The sequence below is a fragment of the Marmota monax genome, unplaced genomic scaffold, assembly GCF_021218885.2.
Source record: "Marmota monax isolate L192 unplaced genomic scaffold, Marmota_monax_Labrador192_F-V1.1 WCK01_AAM20220418_F8-fsc00128, whole genome shotgun sequence".
NCBI classification, from domain to species: Eukaryota; Metazoa; Chordata; class Mammalia; order Rodentia; family Sciuridae; genus Marmota; species Marmota monax.
The window spans coordinates 5,116,404-5,134,319 of record NW_026693452.1 but is presented as its reverse complement, the minus strand read 5'-3'; the positions used below and the strand labels follow the sequence as shown (position 1 = coordinate 5,134,319).

At 42.4% G+C, this 17,916-nt stretch overlaps 1 long non-coding RNA gene across 2 annotated transcripts; it reads right to left on the bottom strand.

Moving 5' to 3' along the window:
* Nucleotides 1–941: 941 nt before the first annotated feature.
* On the bottom strand, nucleotides 942–9,246 carry LOC124101549 (uncharacterized). Of its 2 annotated transcripts, XR_006854649.2 has the most exons (3): nucleotides 9,036–9,246; nucleotides 7,292–8,034; nucleotides 942–2,218 (listed from the first exon to the last, which is right to left on the bottom strand). It is a non-coding gene; the product is annotated as an uncharacterized LOC124101549 (long non-coding RNA). The 2 variants fall into 2 exon arrangements; XR_006854646.2 differs by lacking the exon at nucleotides 942–2,218 and having other exon boundaries at nucleotides 6,895–8,034.
* Nucleotides 9,247–17,916: the final 8,670 nt, after the last annotated feature.

Genomic DNA, 17,916 nt, shown 5'->3' with positions numbered 1-17,916 from the left:
GCCACGTTGGGTTTCTTTGTGTTGTTCATCCCTACTGCCCTTCTGTAAGCTCTTTGTCCCCACCCTTTTTCAAATTGTCCGCTGTTTGCACACAGTTTTCTTTCCACACTGGGAATTGTTTGCTGAGATGTCTCTGTTCTGCAAGCAAATGGGAGAGAGGCTGGCTCGGTGGAACTGAGTCTTCTCTGGGTCTGAGTGAACTTGGAGACAGCTTGAGTTATAAATTAATTTCTGGGTATCTTGCAGTACACTAGAACTCTGGAGGTACACACCATACCACATGTAGAGGTTTCCACAAAGCTGTGATTAAATCTCGGAAAACTACCCCTCTTTTGGGGATCCCCTCTGTGTGACTCACTTGCTGTCCTTTTGGTGGAATTATTGGTTTTTAAATGAGAAATAATTATTTTTTAGGGTAGACTTTCCAAAGTAGCAGTTTAACTGTGGTTGTTATCCTTCCTTAAAGGGACTTTCTTATTTGGGAAAGAGAAAGAAAAAAGGGGAATTCCACTAAAAAAAAAAAAAGTAGTCAAAGGAGAAAAGTGAGTTTGAAACACACTCATCAAAATTTGGAAGTAGGTACTACAATATCAACAAATCTCAATGCCATTTTAGATACTGGAGCATGATCATTGATTAATCTCTCTGGTTGCTTTGTCTGTGCCTATCTTTGAACACTGGTTCTATGGGAACAGTTGTCAAGGAAACCCGTATGTTGCGGTTCTTCTACGAGTTCACTCAGCGGGTCCCTGACTCTGCAGCATGGCTGTGTCGTGGGTTTTTTTTTATATATATATATATATATATAGCTTATTAGAGTTTTATCTTGATTAATATGAATAATCACCAGAGTCACTTGGTGACTTTGGGGAATTTTTACATGCACATATTTTATATATATATATATATATATATATATATATATATATATATATACACACACACACACACACACATACACACATATATATACACTATACACACACACACATACACACACATATATCTTGTGAGGAGGCATTGAAAAAAGTGAGGCTGTCATTTTGTTTAGCAGCTGGGTTTAAATTGATGTGCTTTCTAACAAAATTCACTAGTATTGTGCACAAATCACCAACCTCAAAGACTTTTACAAATGGCTTTAAAATAATGACCTAACAAAAGTATGAGTCATGGGCTGGGATTGTGGCTCAGCGGTAGAGCGCTCGCCTAGCACGGGCATGGGACCCGGGTTCGATTCTCAGCACCACATAAAAATAAAGGCATTGTGTTGTGTCCATTTACAAAAAAAAAAAAAAAAAAAAGTATGAGTCATGAAAACTGCCCAGATTTCAAGTCATAAAAACTACCCAGATTTTTAACTCTGTAAAGATGAAAACTGTGGTCTAAATATTATTCATAGGCCACATTTCCCTACAGATATCAATATAAAACTCAAGGATTAAGAGACTCCTCACCCTGTCAGTGTGAATCTCTAAATTGTTTGGATTCTTCCTGGGCTTACCCCATGACTTCTAGTGTAAGCGTTCCAAACAGATCATTTCTTATTCGTTTAGTTTGGCAAAAATCCATAAAAGTTTATTATTGACCCTATTCTGAATTTAACTATTCCCTAAGGCGTATTTTAAGCAAAATGAGGAACTTGGAAAAATTGTGTTTCCAATACAGTAAGAAAGTAGCAGATCAACTTTTCTAGCTCAGTAACTTCTGATACTGTGAGCTATTAAGTTCAAAGTCTAAATTAAATAGCTTTGTTTTAGCTTCAGTCATCCATCCGTTCACCCATCAATCCATACTCTATCCATCCTGTTCATCTATGCAACACTCACTTTGAGGAAGCCTCAGTAATGAAAATGAAAGACCCTATGGCACATGTGATTGAATTAACTACTTTCTTTGAGCTTTCTAGTGTTGTTAAGAAAGTGCCTTTCTCTGAACGCATGTGTACATGGATACACACACAGTTTCTTTCTGCACCTTTTGTTAGTGGCTATTCACTCTGCTGTTAACACAGCTCATCTCATGGTGACATCTACTGTATGGAGATAGTAGGATGTCATAAGAGAGGGCTGATTGTGTGCCTGTCCACCAAAGGTTTCTTCACTGGTTGGCATTTTGACATCACTATTGCAGACCTTGCCCTCAGCTCTGAAGGCTCAGAAGCATGCCTCTTGTCAGTTTTCCTTGAAGAGAGACTCACTGTAGCTTTGTTCCCAAGAGACTGAAAAGTAAATCAAAAGGGTATTAATTACAATGAAAAAATGCAACTGACATATCTGTTATAATACTTGGTGGGTTCTTATCCTACGAGAGAAATCAAATTATAATTCGAAAAGTGTGTGCTGAGCATGAACCAGAGCAAAGGAAATTTGAGTCTCTGTATCTACTGGCATTAGGTTCTGAGAGTCTGATCATCTAAGTCTATGGTAGAAATATATGGTACCTGGGACTGCACAGGCTTAACCATGGGCCAGATACACACTGCCTGTGCAGACCCCCCAGATTCTCATGGCTGGCCCTGCAGTCTACAATGTCTACCTTCTCTGCTTTATCCCTTATCCCCTAGGTACACCAATACCTGATAAAGTTGTAGCTACTTTACACATAAACAACCTGATTTCACCAGAGGCGATACCCTAATTAGTTTGATTGATAGTTACTGTTGGTTCCATCCTTACAAAATACATTTCTTTCTTTTTCCATTTTTTCTACAAGTTTAAATTGATACATTATAGCCATACAAAATGGTGAGATTTTTTGTTACATATTCATACACACAATATAATAATAAGATAATATAATTTGGCCAAAATCACTCCCCAGCATTTTACAGGATGCATATATACAGTTTTATTCTAAGAAGTATTCCATATTTTTAGTTTGAGGAAAAGGATTTCCCTGACTACAGCTTCTGTTTAGTATTCACCCTTTAGGTCTTATTGGTTGTTTTTGTTGTTGTTTTTTTTTTCTTGTTGTTGTTGTTGTTGTTGTTTTTGGTACTAGGGATTGAACCCAGGGACACTCAATCACTGAGCCACATCCCCAGTCCTTTTTGTATTTTATTTAGAGACAGGGTCTTGCTGAGTTGCTTAGGGCCTCACTAAATTGCTGAGGCTGGCTTTGAACTCTCAATCTTCCTGCCTCAGCCTCCTGACCCCCTGGGATTGCAGGTGTGCACCAGAGTTCGAGGCTTCTTGATTGTTTTTAAGATAATGCTTTGAGTTTCTGTTTTCAGCAGAAATCTAAGTCTGTCCATACTCTGGATCTGTACCACTTCCTGCAGCTTCTTCTAGTTGACACCCAGAGCCCTTAAAATCACCAGCCAAAGAGATAAGCATTTATGATCAAACAACATGCACTTCTATAATATACTGATGGTTACAATTGATCCCAAGCATGGCATAATGTACTCGTGGGATAGATAAGATTGCTCTGTTCAAGCCCATGAAGTATCCAAAAGTAGATACGCCACAGGCAGTGAAATGATTTAGGTAGATAAATCATAAGCTCCTTCTTATTTCCCTTAGTTCAATGCCTTTAATATGCACGTGACATTCAGGGAGTGAAAGTTTATTTTTAATTTCTCTTTAATTAAAACAAACATTTACTTATTAAACACCTATTGTATGACAGGTTTCATATTAGGCATTAAATGAAGAATTTAGAGAAATAATTTGTTTCTAATATAGCACAAAATTAGTAGATTAACTTTACTAGCTTGACAACTTTGTATTTATGGCTGTGGGTTATTAGGTAGGTTATGGAGATAAATACGACATAGTCCCCACCCTCAGAAAGCTTACCATCAGCTGGAAAAGAGAAAATATGCATATATTCCTTTACTACATATTTACTGAGAATTTATTATGTACCAGCCATCTAAAACCTGGGACTGTTTCCCCAGATCCCACTGTGCTGTTTCAGCTCTTGCTGGGACCTCTCCCTGAGAGAGCTGAAGAAGTAAGAGCAATTGGGCTAATTACTGAAGCGAGCATCTTGAGGAGACACATATCAAGGATACAGAAAGGAAGGCAAGAGACCCTGGTGAGATTTTAGGAGAGGGGTGTGGATCATCAGGGATGTAGATAAACATGTTAATAGTAGTGGGGACTGGAAGTTGAGCACAGAGGATCATTGGAAGGGGGTCATTTGTGCCCAACACAATGCTCCTCTAATGGGCAATTTTGGCCTAGGACTTCCCAGTGACCCAAATGAGAACTAAACTGCAATCAGGCTCTTCCTACCTAGTTCCTCCTTCCACCCCAAGTCAGGCATGCACCAGGCTCCAAAGCTCTTCCTGATTATTCCTGCTCCCCTGCCCTTGATCCTCACTGGCATTTCCCTAGATAAACCCTTTGTTTATCTAATTCCATCTTGGTGTCTCCCCAAACGGATACATCTTATGGGGAATGGAAGGATGGAAGGATTCCATGTGAGGCACCATATGACAGACGTAGCAGGAATGAGCATGGGACCTACAAGGCTAGATGCTGAGGGCTGGAGAATAGGATATTAGAACTTAATAGATCCGGAATTCAGCGCTTTGGGTGAGAGAGTCCAGAGAATGGCCATAATTGCTGAAGGGGAAAGGAAATGAAGGTCAGTGATATTGGACAGGAACTACATGGCAAGAATGCTAGCTGCTTACTCATTATGGATAGAACACTGCTTTTATTCAGAATAGCAATGGAGCCTGCTAAGAGAATATAATTAGCTTTCTTTGCAGTTGGAGATGAATAAAAATGTGTAAGTAAAAGTCATTGGATGGGGAGGGTGGGGGTTAAGGAAAAAATTTGAAGTGAAAATCACCAGGAAGTTGTGTTCATCTGCCATTTCTTCTCCTTTCTGCCAATTTAGACCATGAACTATTTTAAGGATGGAATCCAAGGCCAGGATGGTGGAGCAGAAAGACAGGAGTTCCTAATGACACGAAGTCACCATTTTAGCACTGATCTTCCTTAGCTTCTATACTGGTTTATATAAGAGATCTCTAAATTATTAAAACTACTTACCTGTATAGTTCATGTATAGTCGAACCAATTCTAACTGAGAGAGATAAATGGTTTGCACAGACACATCTTCTAGAGGTCAGAGTGGAAAGAAAGTGTGTAAGTAAGATGGTAAAGTGCTTAGCATAAGGGGGAATGTCCTGTAGGCTATGGATGAGAATCACAAGAGGGAGAGAGGAGTTATGTGAATGTGTACATTAGGGGAGGTCAGTCAAGAGAGAAGAGGGTTTTGAATAAGAGTGGAGAAGTGATGGTACCATTGGAAATATCAATGGGGGGGTGCCATTGGAAGCCTCAATGGGAGGCGCCAGTAAGATATACTTACCTCTTCTCTCTGGCCCCAGTGACTGTGGGGCATTGGAGACGAGATTCCTCTACCCTAGAAGGCTGAAATAGAAGTGTTTGTTTCCAATGGGAATCTTGGAAAACAATTGAAATGGACAGAGGAGCTCTATCAAGTGAAAGGGAGCGTTAGAGGGAATAGAGTATAAAAGAATATTGAATACAAATGTATGAAAAAATGTTCAACATCTCTAGCAATTAGAGAAACGCAAATAAAAACAACTCTGAGATTTCATCTCACTCCAGTCAGAATGGCAGCTACCAAGAATACAAATAACAATAAGTGTTGGCAAGGATGTGCGGGAAAAGGCACACTCATACATTGCTGGTGGGACTGAAATTGGTGCAGCCTATATGGAAAGCAGTATGAAGATTCCTTGGAAAACTTGGAATGGAACCACCATTTGACCCAGCTATCCCTCTCCTTGGTCTATACCCAAAGGACTTAAAAACAGCATACTACAGGGACACAGCCACATCAATATTTATAGCACCACAATTCACAATAGCTAAATTGTGGAACCAACCCAGATGCCCTTCAGTAGATGAATGGATAGAGAAACTTTTATATATATATACACAAAGGAATACTACTCACCATTAAAAGAGAATAAAATCATGGCATTTGCAGGTAAATGGATGGAGTTAGAGAATATTATGCTAAATGAAGTAAGCCAATCCCCCCCCAAAACAAAGGCTGAATGTTTTCTTTGATATGAGAATGCTGACTTATAATGGTGATGGGGTTGGGGAGTGTGGGAGGAATAGATGAACTTAGGATAGGACAAAGGGGAGAGAGGGGAAGGGAGGGGGCAAGGGAGTAGGAAAGATGGAGGAATGAGTTAGACATCATTACCCTAAGTACATGTATGAAGAAACAAATGGTGTGAAAATACTTTGTGTACAACCAGTGGCTTGAGAAATTGTGCTCTATATGTGTAATTTGAAATGAATTGCATTCTGCCATCATGTATAACAAATGAGAATGAATAAATAATTGAATAATATAAAAAAGAATATTGAAGTGAGAAGAGGGAAGAGGCTGCAGCCAGGACTGCAGGGTTGCCTGTGCAGAGATGGGAAGACTGGACAAAAGGCTTGGATGCCACTGTGATGGAGAGCCACCTTAACCCAGCCTCCTGGAGAGTCAGACCCAGGACCTGTGGAAGGCAGAGGGGAGTGGGGAGAGAGTAGCAGGGCCACTTGGGCTAGATAGGAAGATTTCCTAGAATCTTTCTGCTGTTAAGAGATAAATTTGTGCAAGGTAGCAAGAATGAGCTCTAGTGACAAATTTGATCCTGACTTGAATATGTGAATCCATGTGACTGCTCCATCAGATGTGGGAAGCAGGTTCCAAGATGAAGAACCTCGGAACCTGAAAGCTGCCTGGGGTTGGAGTGTCTGATAAATAGCATTTGCTTTACTGTGTGGGAACTGGAGATTTTTCTGCCTTCTTTGGCATTTCCTTATGATACCCCCCCACACACAAATAATCAAAAAGTCACCACAAATTATGGATCTGGAATTGGAGCAGGGGAACACCGAGTGAGAAACACTGGATTTCATTTATTGCATGAAAGAAACAAGAACTGATATGATAGGAATGAAACATGGTTTTTGAAATTCGAGATTATTCCAGCCATACTTCTCCTTCCCCATCTCCTTTCCTGTCCTGAAAATCTTTCGTGAAAAACAGGATCAAATATTCTGAACCACAAAGAAGATAAGTGATCCAATAATATGTATATTTTTCGTAACAGGCCAGAATCCTTGAAATTAGAATGACCCAAGAAAATACAGTCTGCATATTCCGATTCCCTGTGACATATTCTTTTTGCAAACTAAATTAATTTTGCTTTTAGGATTTTTGTGGCAGTCATTCCATTTTGGAAGAGTGAGAAAACATGTGGAGTGTTGCAGAAGTAAAAAAAAGAATTACGAACCTAGATATTTCCCAAAAGTGCATTAGACATCCCATGTCCCAACCTAAGCAACTGAGAATCATCTTCCACTTCATCTTCTCGTCTTCATTGCACAGATCAGGTTGGGGAGGCTGAATAGCCCGGCTTGCAGCTAACAAATCTGAACTCTAGAGTTAATGAATAGACTTTGAACTTTTCTGGTACTGTTTTTGTCTTCAATGACTTTGGACGTTTTCTTCCTATTGATTAGGATTAAATGTGTTTTCCTAAGGTCCTATTGAAAAAATCCAGAGCCTTGGGCTTCCTGTTACTGTCACTTCTTGTTCCCCACAGTCCAGCAGCTTCTCAACTCTCGCCAACCTTTACCTGTTTTCCTAGAATCCCTTCCACAGGCCCGGGTGCGCCAGGGCATGAGTATTGGATGATGCTACAGGAACTGTGGTCTCTGAGTTCCATTTCTTTGTTGGGTACGATCATGGGCAGGGCAGCTCTGGAGGGATCCAGGGACTTTTTCCTCCCCAAGTCAATATGTTAACTCTTGTGAAATTTTATTAAATGAATATCAAAGTGCATCAGTCATGGGCCTGACAGAGAGGAGACAGTGAGTGGAGTTTAGTAAGGCCAGGTGCTAATTGGTGTCACCGGGAAGCAGATGCCAGAATTGGAGTTAGAAACATGACTGATTTACCTGGGTGAAGGCTTGAGGAGAGTAAAAAATGGAGAGGAGGCAGGAAAGTCTTCAGTCTCTTGTGCAGATCTGATACCTGTGAAAGAAAGAAAAAACGAGAGGAAGCAGGTTTGAGAACAGGAGCTCAGACCCAATAGGGTCTAAGCCTGCACCATGGGGAGATGGAACTAAAAACTGCCAGTTAGAGGAGTCCCCACAATGGCCAGGCAAGAGTGGACAAAACACAGCAAAAAAATCATAAACTGATCTTGAAGGTTGAAGGTGGTGAGTGAACTGCAGCCTTACAGATGAATGACAGGCTTCTTTTTGAAAGAAGAATCAAGAGGTATCCCTGTGCAGTTGTGCCCGGGGCAACTCACAGGCACTTGGGTAGGGTGGAAAGCAACCCCAGCTGGTCAGAGAAAGGCCATCTCCCCAGTAGCCCAAGGGACAGAGAGGCAGGATAGCAAGTGACTGTTGAGGGACAGATCAGCTTTGGGGAGGGAAGGAGGCACAAACCCCCACACCTTACTTTCCTTCCTCCACTCACCTCTGTTCTCACCAGCCCATTGGTACCGTGCATGGTGCTCAGCCTTTCTGGGCAGTGAGCCAGGTAGAGGGAAACCAAACACCGCCATCAGGCAGGGCAGCCACTAAGGGAGAGACATGCAGCTGGGAGAAGGCGCGAGGCAGGAAAAGATGTTTCTTTGCCCTGCTGGGCTTCCCCAGATGTTAGCATCCCGGAGTCATGGCCGGGCTTCTAGAGATTGCTCTCCACCCACTGAGCAGCTCCTCTTGCCAAGGTAAGGGGCTCAGGAACAAGTAACATAGAATATTGGAGGTGACTACGGGAAGAGGGCAGGGGAGGAAGTGAGATAGGAAAGGGGCAAGGGAGACAGAATTAAGAGGAGGAAGTGGAGAGGGGAGAGGGGAGCGGAAGGGAGAATGGACTAGTGGAGACACCTAGAAACAGGGCTCACTCAGAACTGCCCAGACACCATGCTTGGGTATACTTTCCTAGACCCTACATCAGAGGGTGGGAGGTGATAAGGGGACCAGAATCTGAAGCCAGTGACTCTCACCAGATGAGCCATGTACCTGTCTGTGCAGTCTAGGTTTTCCTCATTTGCCCGTCTTTCGAAGATCTTGGTCTGGTCGCTGTCCTCTGAAGCCATCTGCACGCTGCCCCCTCACCCTGGGGCATATCACTTCTTTCAGAGGGCTCCCCTCCCTCTCAGCTCACTTTCTCCAGCTTCTGGAGGTGTTTATCTTGTGATGCTATTTCACAGGCATCCAGAGCCACAGGAAACATTAGTTCTACTGCGGAAGAGTGGACAGCGCTGGGCCAATTACTTCTGGCAGCAGTTAAGATAATTTTTTAATGATACAAACAGACCTCAGCCAGTGGAGTGCAAAACAGGCCTGCTGGAGCTGAACCTGGAGCTCACAGAGGGTTTCTCTAACTTAGTTTGATTGAGTGAGACATTTGATTTGGGCTTCTATTAAGGGGAATAAGGTATTAAATTGTTGTGTTGATGCTTGGCCTACTTTCAGTGAGAGAATGTAACTCTTTTTGTCTGTAACATAGACCATATCTCTATCCCACCACCTATTTTATAAGTCCAGGGCCAATTTCTTAAGTGAAGCCTTAGGACTTATAAAGTCACTGATTTTTCTACAACACTTGTACAAATTATTGTGAAAAATGTGCAAATAATGTGATTGTATTCAGACAGTGAGGTGGGAGATGGGGAAGTTTAGTTCCTTTTCATGTAAATTTGCTTTCTTCTTAAGGGTTAGGTTGACACCCATTTCCCTGACATTCTTAGTTCTATGCCTCTGCCAGGAGAGGAGCTAAGTAAATTCTTGTTGATGGTTATGAAGAAAGGCAAGGTGTTCCCTAGTATTGTTTTTTGTGGGGAAGTTGACATGGTGCTGGTTCTGTAAGGCAGCCCTTTCCTCACATCTGGGGAGAAGTAATATAGCGCAAGATGCAGAGAAAGAACCAGCTGAGCTGTCACTTCAAAGGGTGGAACAAGTTGGGGTGTATTGTTTGCTTTTGTTCTCCCATAGCGTTGTCTGGCATTTGGACATTTCTATATTGTAATTTTAGTCTATGAAACAGTACAGGAAAGTCCAAAAAAGACCTTCTTATTTCTAGGCCTGTACGCATTTGCTAACAGCTGCGGTAACATATACCACAGACTGGGAGACTAAAACAGCAGGAATTTAGCTTTTTTTGATTCTAGAGGCTGGAGATCAGAGCTGGTTTCTGAGGCCGCTCTTGATGGCTTACAGATGACATCTTCTCTCTGTGACTTCACACAGGCTTCCCTCCTTGTCTGGGTCTCAATCTTCCCTTCTTACAAAAGGACAATAGTCAGATTGGATTAGAGCTGCTCTCGTGACCTCATTACCTTTTTAAAGGCCTTATCTCCCAATCAAGTCACATTGAAGGACTAGGGGTTAGGATTTCAGCACAAGAATTTGGGGGAACAAAATTCAACCTATAATACTATCCTTGCCTGTTTCACTTTAGCATAGTCTCATTCTTGAGGCTTAGTGGGTCACCTGTCTGGGGCAAAGGGCAGCCTTTTTATCCTGATCATCTCCACGTGGCCCTGTGATGCACAAGCCCGAGAGTTAGGTATGCCCTGAATTCTCCAGCACTTGTGCTTCTTAAAAGTTGTGTGAAGACTTTTATAAGTTGAGGCATGCTTTCATTATGAAAGCAAATTTGCAATAACCACTTCTGTATGATCAAGAATATCTTCTAATTTATTGACTTTTGTAAGTTTGGATATCTAGGGCAACAATTTTCTAAAAGCAGGGCCTACCTGTTCTCATAAACAGTAAAACCTCAACAAAAATGTTTCAAGGTCCTGCTGTGTGGTTGTCTATCTCCTGAAAATTCAGGATACAACTGTACATAAGACAAGCATGGGGCCCTTCCTGCCTGGGGTTTTGCATCAAATCAGGAAACAAAAGATTAGACACAGCAATGATAAATCGCTGAATTGAGTGTCCTTCTGCATCTTTGAGTTGCATCCGGGCACTCTGCATCTGCCCAGGACATATTTAGTAAATACTCCCTCTTCCAAGGTCCCATGGTGTGGGCTGAGAAAACACTAGTGAGACCCTCAAGGTCCACATGGCTCTTAAATGTGATTGTAGGACAGAATGCTTGCCTAGCATGCACGAGGCCCAGCACTGCCCCACGTCTCCCTACACAAAAAGTGAGGTGTGAATTCACAGCATATTGTTTCATAGATGCAGCCAAAACTAGCTATAGTTAAGAAAAATATCTTTCTGATAAAATTTTTCTCCTTCCCTCCTGTCTTTTTTTTTAAAGAGAGAGAGAAAGAGAGAGAGAGAGAGAGAGAGAGAACTTTATTTTTTAGTTTTCGGCGGACACAACATCTTTGTTTGTATGTGGTGCTGAGGATCGAACCCGGGCCGCACGCATGCCAGGCGAGTGCGCTACCGCTTGAGCCACATCCCCAGCCCCCCTTCCTGTCTTCTTTCCTTCCTTCCTTTGTTATTATTTTGTCTCAAAGTAGTATGCTAAGCAAAATTTCAGAAATTTTTGCTGTTGTTTACAGATTGATTTGCTAGGGTTCTACAGTACATTTGATTTCCTTTTTGATGCAAAATAAATGCTCAAAATGTGCTGCAATTGGTGGCCTTTGTAACAAAGGATTTTCTTCTCATTTAGAAATAACCCTAAGTGTGGTATATCCATAAGCCACCAGCATTTGTCTATTTAGAGCTGAAAGCCAAGTGAGATGGGGGGTTGCAAAAAAAAAAAAAAAAAAGGATAAATATGCATATGTTCAAAAGAGTAATTACATTTTTACACCTACTTAAGCTGTGCTAATTTCTCTTTCTCCTTTCTGTTTGGCATTACTAAATTTAAAGCACTTGGGGAAATAACTGAGGTTACAACAGAAGACATTGTATCAATCAGATTAACAAAGGCAAGTTTATTATGGAGGTTTTAATTATCTCTGAGCTGTGTGGGCCCTCAGGCGATTTCTAACATAGAGGGTGGAACTTTGGTAGCCAAATCATTATGGCACGTGATGGTGACTGATGATGCAAGTTATTATTTCCCAGCATTATAATGTTGCAACTTTCTGGACACAGAAATGCTCATTATTAAGGACATCTTTCAGATGAAAATGTAAAAAAACTATTTTAAAACAATAGGAAGCCAAAAAAAAAAAAAAAAAAAAAAAAAAAGCTACAGTGTTTATAAGTACCTAGCCATCAAAATGACATGCTGGAAATATCAAGCAGCTAAGCAGCTTCATGATGATATCTCTACCAACAGCTCATTAAGTAAAGATAGACTTCAAAATAGGGCCAGTTTGTGGAACAGTGCTCTGACTTCAAGTCTTTCTTTTTTTGTTTGTTTGTTTTTTATTTTATAGGGATACGAAACTAGGCTAGTTTTATAGGGATACAAAGCTAGGCTAGTTTCTGGCCAAGTCTTTTGCTTGGATAAAGCAGAATCTAAGCTTGCTTGCTGTGGTGGTTGTTTGGTTGTCAACCTGACCAGATTGAGGAAAAATTAGTACTGAGAAGTGGAGTGGTCTGCTGTTATCCTATAACTGACAATGTGGAAGAGGTTTTGGAATTGAGTTACAGAAGAAATTTGGAGAAGTTTGGAGAAGACCCCATTCAGTGTGCAGCCTTCCTGCCCATTGCCCCACTGAACCTCCATTACCTCCCTATATGAAAGTCCTTTTGTGTGCCTGAGTTCCCCAAAATGGTCTTTTCTGGAGGAATGATAGCTCCCTCATTGTCTCAAGATTTCAGCCCTTGAATCAACTAGATTTCCTTCCCATCGACTCTTGTCTTCTGAGTATTGGCTTTTGGGCAGTGAGTGGACAAGCTTAAGACTGATAATAAGACCAGAAGGCTGATGGGAATATGGACAGTAAAGGTCGTGCTGATGAGGTGTCAGTTGAAAATGAGAATTATATTGGAAATTGGACTAGAGGCCAACATTGTTAAACTGTGGCGAGGAATTTTCCTACATTTTGTCCATGCCCTAAGATTTTATGGAAAGCTGAGCTTAAAGGTGACAGAATAATTTATTCAGCAGAAGGAAATTTCAAAGCAGCACAGCATTCAGGCTGTGACATATTACAGGCTGCTTTGTAGTCAGAGTTACAGTGAGAATCAGAAAGAAAAAGGAGCAGAACAGATGTATTAGAAATATTTTGCAGGAAAGAAGAAAAGAAGTACATATAAGGTTTATATATATATATATATATATATATATATATATATATATATATATCACACACACACATACATATACATATATACTTCAGAAAAAAAGTACATATGAGTTTTTGATCCAGGAGGGTGTGGTTAAAAAGTAAAGTTCTTCGCACAAGAACAATAGGAAAGATGCTTCGAGGGCATCTCAAGTATGGACAAGACTATAGCCATCACAGACTCAGAGCTATAGAATGCAAATTTGTTTCAAGGATTTTTCCAAAGCCAATTCTTTTGAGAAACTAGCTCAGGACAGACATTCTGTTAATCCGAAAGCACACAAGGAATTATTTCCCATGTCCAGCTGACTTATAGTGCTGGTTTTGCAGGCATGCTGAAGTCAAGAGTTATGGGATCATGGAGGCTTCTATCAAGATTTCAAAGGAGAGCCCAGGAGGCCAGGCTGTGCCCTGCTCTGAATTACTCTTTGATGTATAGAACAGCGGTTTTCAGGCTGTGCCTAAGCCTGAGTTACTCCATTTTGTAAGCAGTAGTTTGCCATAAGCTACTCCATTTTGAGTCCAAGTGCCAAGGTAGAATGACTCCACACTTTGCACAAGGAAACAGCCACCATCTGCCTGGCACCATCATAAGGCATGAATTGATAAACCACTTGTATGTGCCAACTTTTCAAACTGAATCAAGGAGTATCTGGACACGTGGACATCCCAAATCATGTCAAGAACACCACACATGGAAACCTATCAAACTCGCCAGATGAGAACCCTACACTCGAGACACATAAAAGGAAGAATGACAGACTCAATAAAAGGAGTCTGGACATGGTAACACCTTGACCCTGTCACCCGGTCACTTATCACAGTCCTTGCCCAGGAACAAACCTCTGATTTCCTGTCCCTATAGAGCTTCATCAAAGTGTGGTTTCTCATGCCTGTTATGACCACACACAACCCACTCTAAGCTGAAAGCTCAAGCTGACACTCTGAGACTGAAACTGCCATCTGTCCAGACCTTCTGCTTTGACAACTCTGTGGAACTGGTTTGTTAAAATCCTTATCTGACCACCCACAGTGACTCTTTGACTCGGCCTTCATATGCCTCTTTGCCTGTGCTCCTGGGACAGTATTCTGTGACCCTGTAGCCACCTTAACCCTTTCTTGGTCTTCCTGTGACTTCTTATGTATTCATTGTGTGAAGCATGAGTGCCTCGAGTGTTATAGATGTTAAAAATTAAGATTGAAATAAAAGAGCTTGTGTTTGCCAGGCTTATGACTACCAGGTGACCCACAAGTACTCAGTGAACTGACACTGATGAAAGGGGTGTAGCCTGTGAATTTGTTGTTATTCAATAAATTCTGACATTTTAGAAAGACACAAACATGTTCCATCCATGTTAATGACATATCACCTTATGACACAGTGTGTGGCAGGGTTGGAATCCCTGCAAACAGCCCCCCACAGGACAATACAGGGAACCGTGAAAGTGACACTGAAGCTGTAATGGAGACCCCAGGAAGATAGAGATTCCAGAAATATGGACACCTGCCAAGGGGAGCTGCAGGCAGCATGCAGAGCCAGCCTGAGAGAGTGGCCATGTGGACTATAACCAGCAAAGCCATAGGGGCGGGGCAGCCCAAGCCCTGGGGAGCCCATATCCCCCCCCCCCCCCCCCCCCCCGCAGTGTGCACCAGATGCCAGATACAGAGCTGTAGAGTTGAATGTTTGCCCTGCTGGGTTTCTGTCTTGCTTCAGTTTGATCTCTTCTTGCTATTTTCCTGTTCCTGCCTTTTGAAATATGAATGTTTGCCTTCTACCTGGGCCACCATTGTGTCTTGGAAGAATATAATTTGTGGTTTTAAGTTTTTATAGGAGATCACAACAGCTAAGAGTTTACCTTTAAAGGAGACTTTGGACTTTTGAGCAATCCTGGAATAGTTAGGAGGCTCAGGGGACTCTTGGAGACGGACTGAATGCATTCTGCATTGTGAGAGAGACATGAACCTTTGGGAGTCAAAGATAGAATGCTGAAGTTTGGATCTGGACTGTCCCCTAAAGACCTATGTATTAAAGGCTTTGTCCCCAGCCTCTGGTGCTATTGGGAGATACTGAAATATTTACAAGGTGAGACTTAGTGGGAGGTCCTCAGGTCGTTGGAGACATACCCTTGAAAGGTACAGTGGAACACCAGTCCCTTCCTCTAACTCTTTTGCATGCTGGCCACGAGGTGAGTGGCTTTGCTCTGTCTTACATTTCCTCCTGATGTGTTGTTACAGGCCCAAAGCAACAGGGCCAACCAATCATGGACTGAATCAACACAACTGTGAGCCACAATAAACCTTTTTTCTTTATAAGTTGATTATCTCAGGTATCTGTTATAGTAATGGATTCCTATAGCTTCTGATCTAAAAAACCTAAGCAATCAGTGATTATACCTCTTACACATTACAAATGAAGAAGCAGAGCTTTTGCCTATTTTTCCTAAGCTGTTTGAACCCCCAAAATTACCGATGTAAATATCCTTCAGTTGTGTTGATGCGAGCCAAAGAATCAGGTAATATACCATAAACCAAACTCAACCAAATGGCCTGCCCTTTTCAGTGTCTTAAGACTGACCTAGGCCCCTGGCTTCAAATTGGACTAAAAAAAGTGGTTAAAAGGGTCCAATATATCATTGCTTATTTTGAACACGAGTGCCTTGTCGGCTGGACGTGGGGAACCAATTCCCTAGGTGTTTTAAAATAGCGATTTGAAACCATCCAGGCTAAAGTTTCTGTGTTGAGACCTTCTTTCTCCAGGTTGGCCGTGGTGGACCATATACACATCCTCACGTGCTGACGCTGAGAATTTTGACCCTGTGTGTTACAAATAGCTCGATTCAGCAGGAGCTGCAGAGAACAGTGCAAATAGATGCACGCACTGGTTGGCACATCTGGCATAAGCCTTTACGATACTGGAAACCTGTGTCCTTGAGTTCTGAGAAGTCTAAGGAGCTCTGTCAGCTGTAAGAGCCATTCTTCATTCACAGGCAGCCACTGCAGGGCCAGGAAGGAACCAAAGCAGGTCTTCCCTGCCCCTCCACCTCAGGTGGGAGGAGCTCGTTTACTGGAACTGGAGAGTCACCACCTGCATGGCCATTCAGTCTTGCTTTGAGATGCTGGCTATTCAGTTAGCCTCATTTACCCTCCACTAATGATCCCAACACGTACCTGGAAGGCCCTGCCCATCTCTCCCAAACCCACTCCCACTAGCAATCTTGTCGCACAGCCCAGGATAACGAAGCACCCTCTATGCACCCATGTTTTGCAATCCATATGCTGTGAACGTAAAATACGGTTGTGAAAATATAATCACACTCCACCCTGGCGTGGCCCATCACCTTGTCCATCGATAGTACAAGGGTTGCTCGTTCTGCCCAGTAGTTAGTGCTTCTGATAGAAGAGCAAGTTTTGAAAATATTCTCAGTGACAAAATGAAAGGTTGCCTGCTAGAGGACTGAAAACAGGGGACACCCAGGTAACACATGGGAGTTGTGAGGGATGTAGACAGGTGGTCCAAGGCAAAGTCATTTTTCTCCATAGTAAAATAGGTCAGGCACTGTACCCAAGGGTTCTCTCAGGGCAAAGCCTTCACAGCCCCCGCTAACTCAGGCTGAGAGCTGTATTTTCCTCTGGAGTCCTGGATGGTAGCGATGGACAGGATGCGGCCTGACTGCTTGTCCAGATGGGGACTCAGAGATATCGTGGAGGCTGAGAGGAAGAGGGAAAGAAAAATGCTGTGTCCGAGCCAGAGTGGCTACACAGACTGTCAGCTTATTGTGTCATAGGTGCCCTAAGACCAGGGCTTTCCTTCCTCTCCTTCTGATGTTGCAGATTTAGAAGTCAGGAACATTCCTGGGGTGGAGGGGAGGGCTATTAACTCTAAGGTCCACAAGGGAACAGCAGAGAGAGAACAAGCAGAGGAGTTTCCAGCTCATTTATAGCATTTCCCTGACGTAGAGGAAAAGGAAGGAAAGGATTTTGACTAACACCCTGAGCTAAAAATGGGGGAGTCAAAAAGCAAGATTATAAAAATTAGGATATTTCTTTCCTTCCTTTTCCTTTACGCCCCACATGAACGGCCACTGAGAACATAACTCATTTTCTGTCTTTTTTTGTAATCGGGGACAGGATTGAAATAGAGAAATGAACCTCCCTGGTAATGCTCTTTCTTATTCACGAGCTTCAATCTCTTTCCTTTACAAATCTTCTGTCTCAGCTTCAGTGAGCCGCCAACTGAAGCTTGCACACACTGCAGGCCTGACTTGTCCCCTAATGAAGTTGTGAGGCACAGTGAGGAGGTCCGAGCTTCAGAGGGACAGGAAAAAAGACCATACATTGAGTGAGGCACATTCACTTCTTCAAACGGAACAGTGAAGACCCCCCAAAGGGCAGAGCTGAACATGACAAATCAATCCAGTCAACTTCCATATGGAAGGTGAAGCTGAAGCTCTAATTTAGGGCAGCAAAATCGGGCCCACACGCTGGCCCTCCCCACTTCCAGTCTGTGGCCTTCGGCACACTTCCAGTTTTCAGCTTGTGTCTGGGACATGCCACTCACCTTAAACTGAGTAGCCTGGGACTCTAAGATGCAGTAGGCACTGCATGAAGCTGAAGCTTCCAGAATCATTGGATACACCAAAGTGCAGCTGTTCCTACTTTGTGGATAAGGACAACTGAGGCCCAAAGAGGCT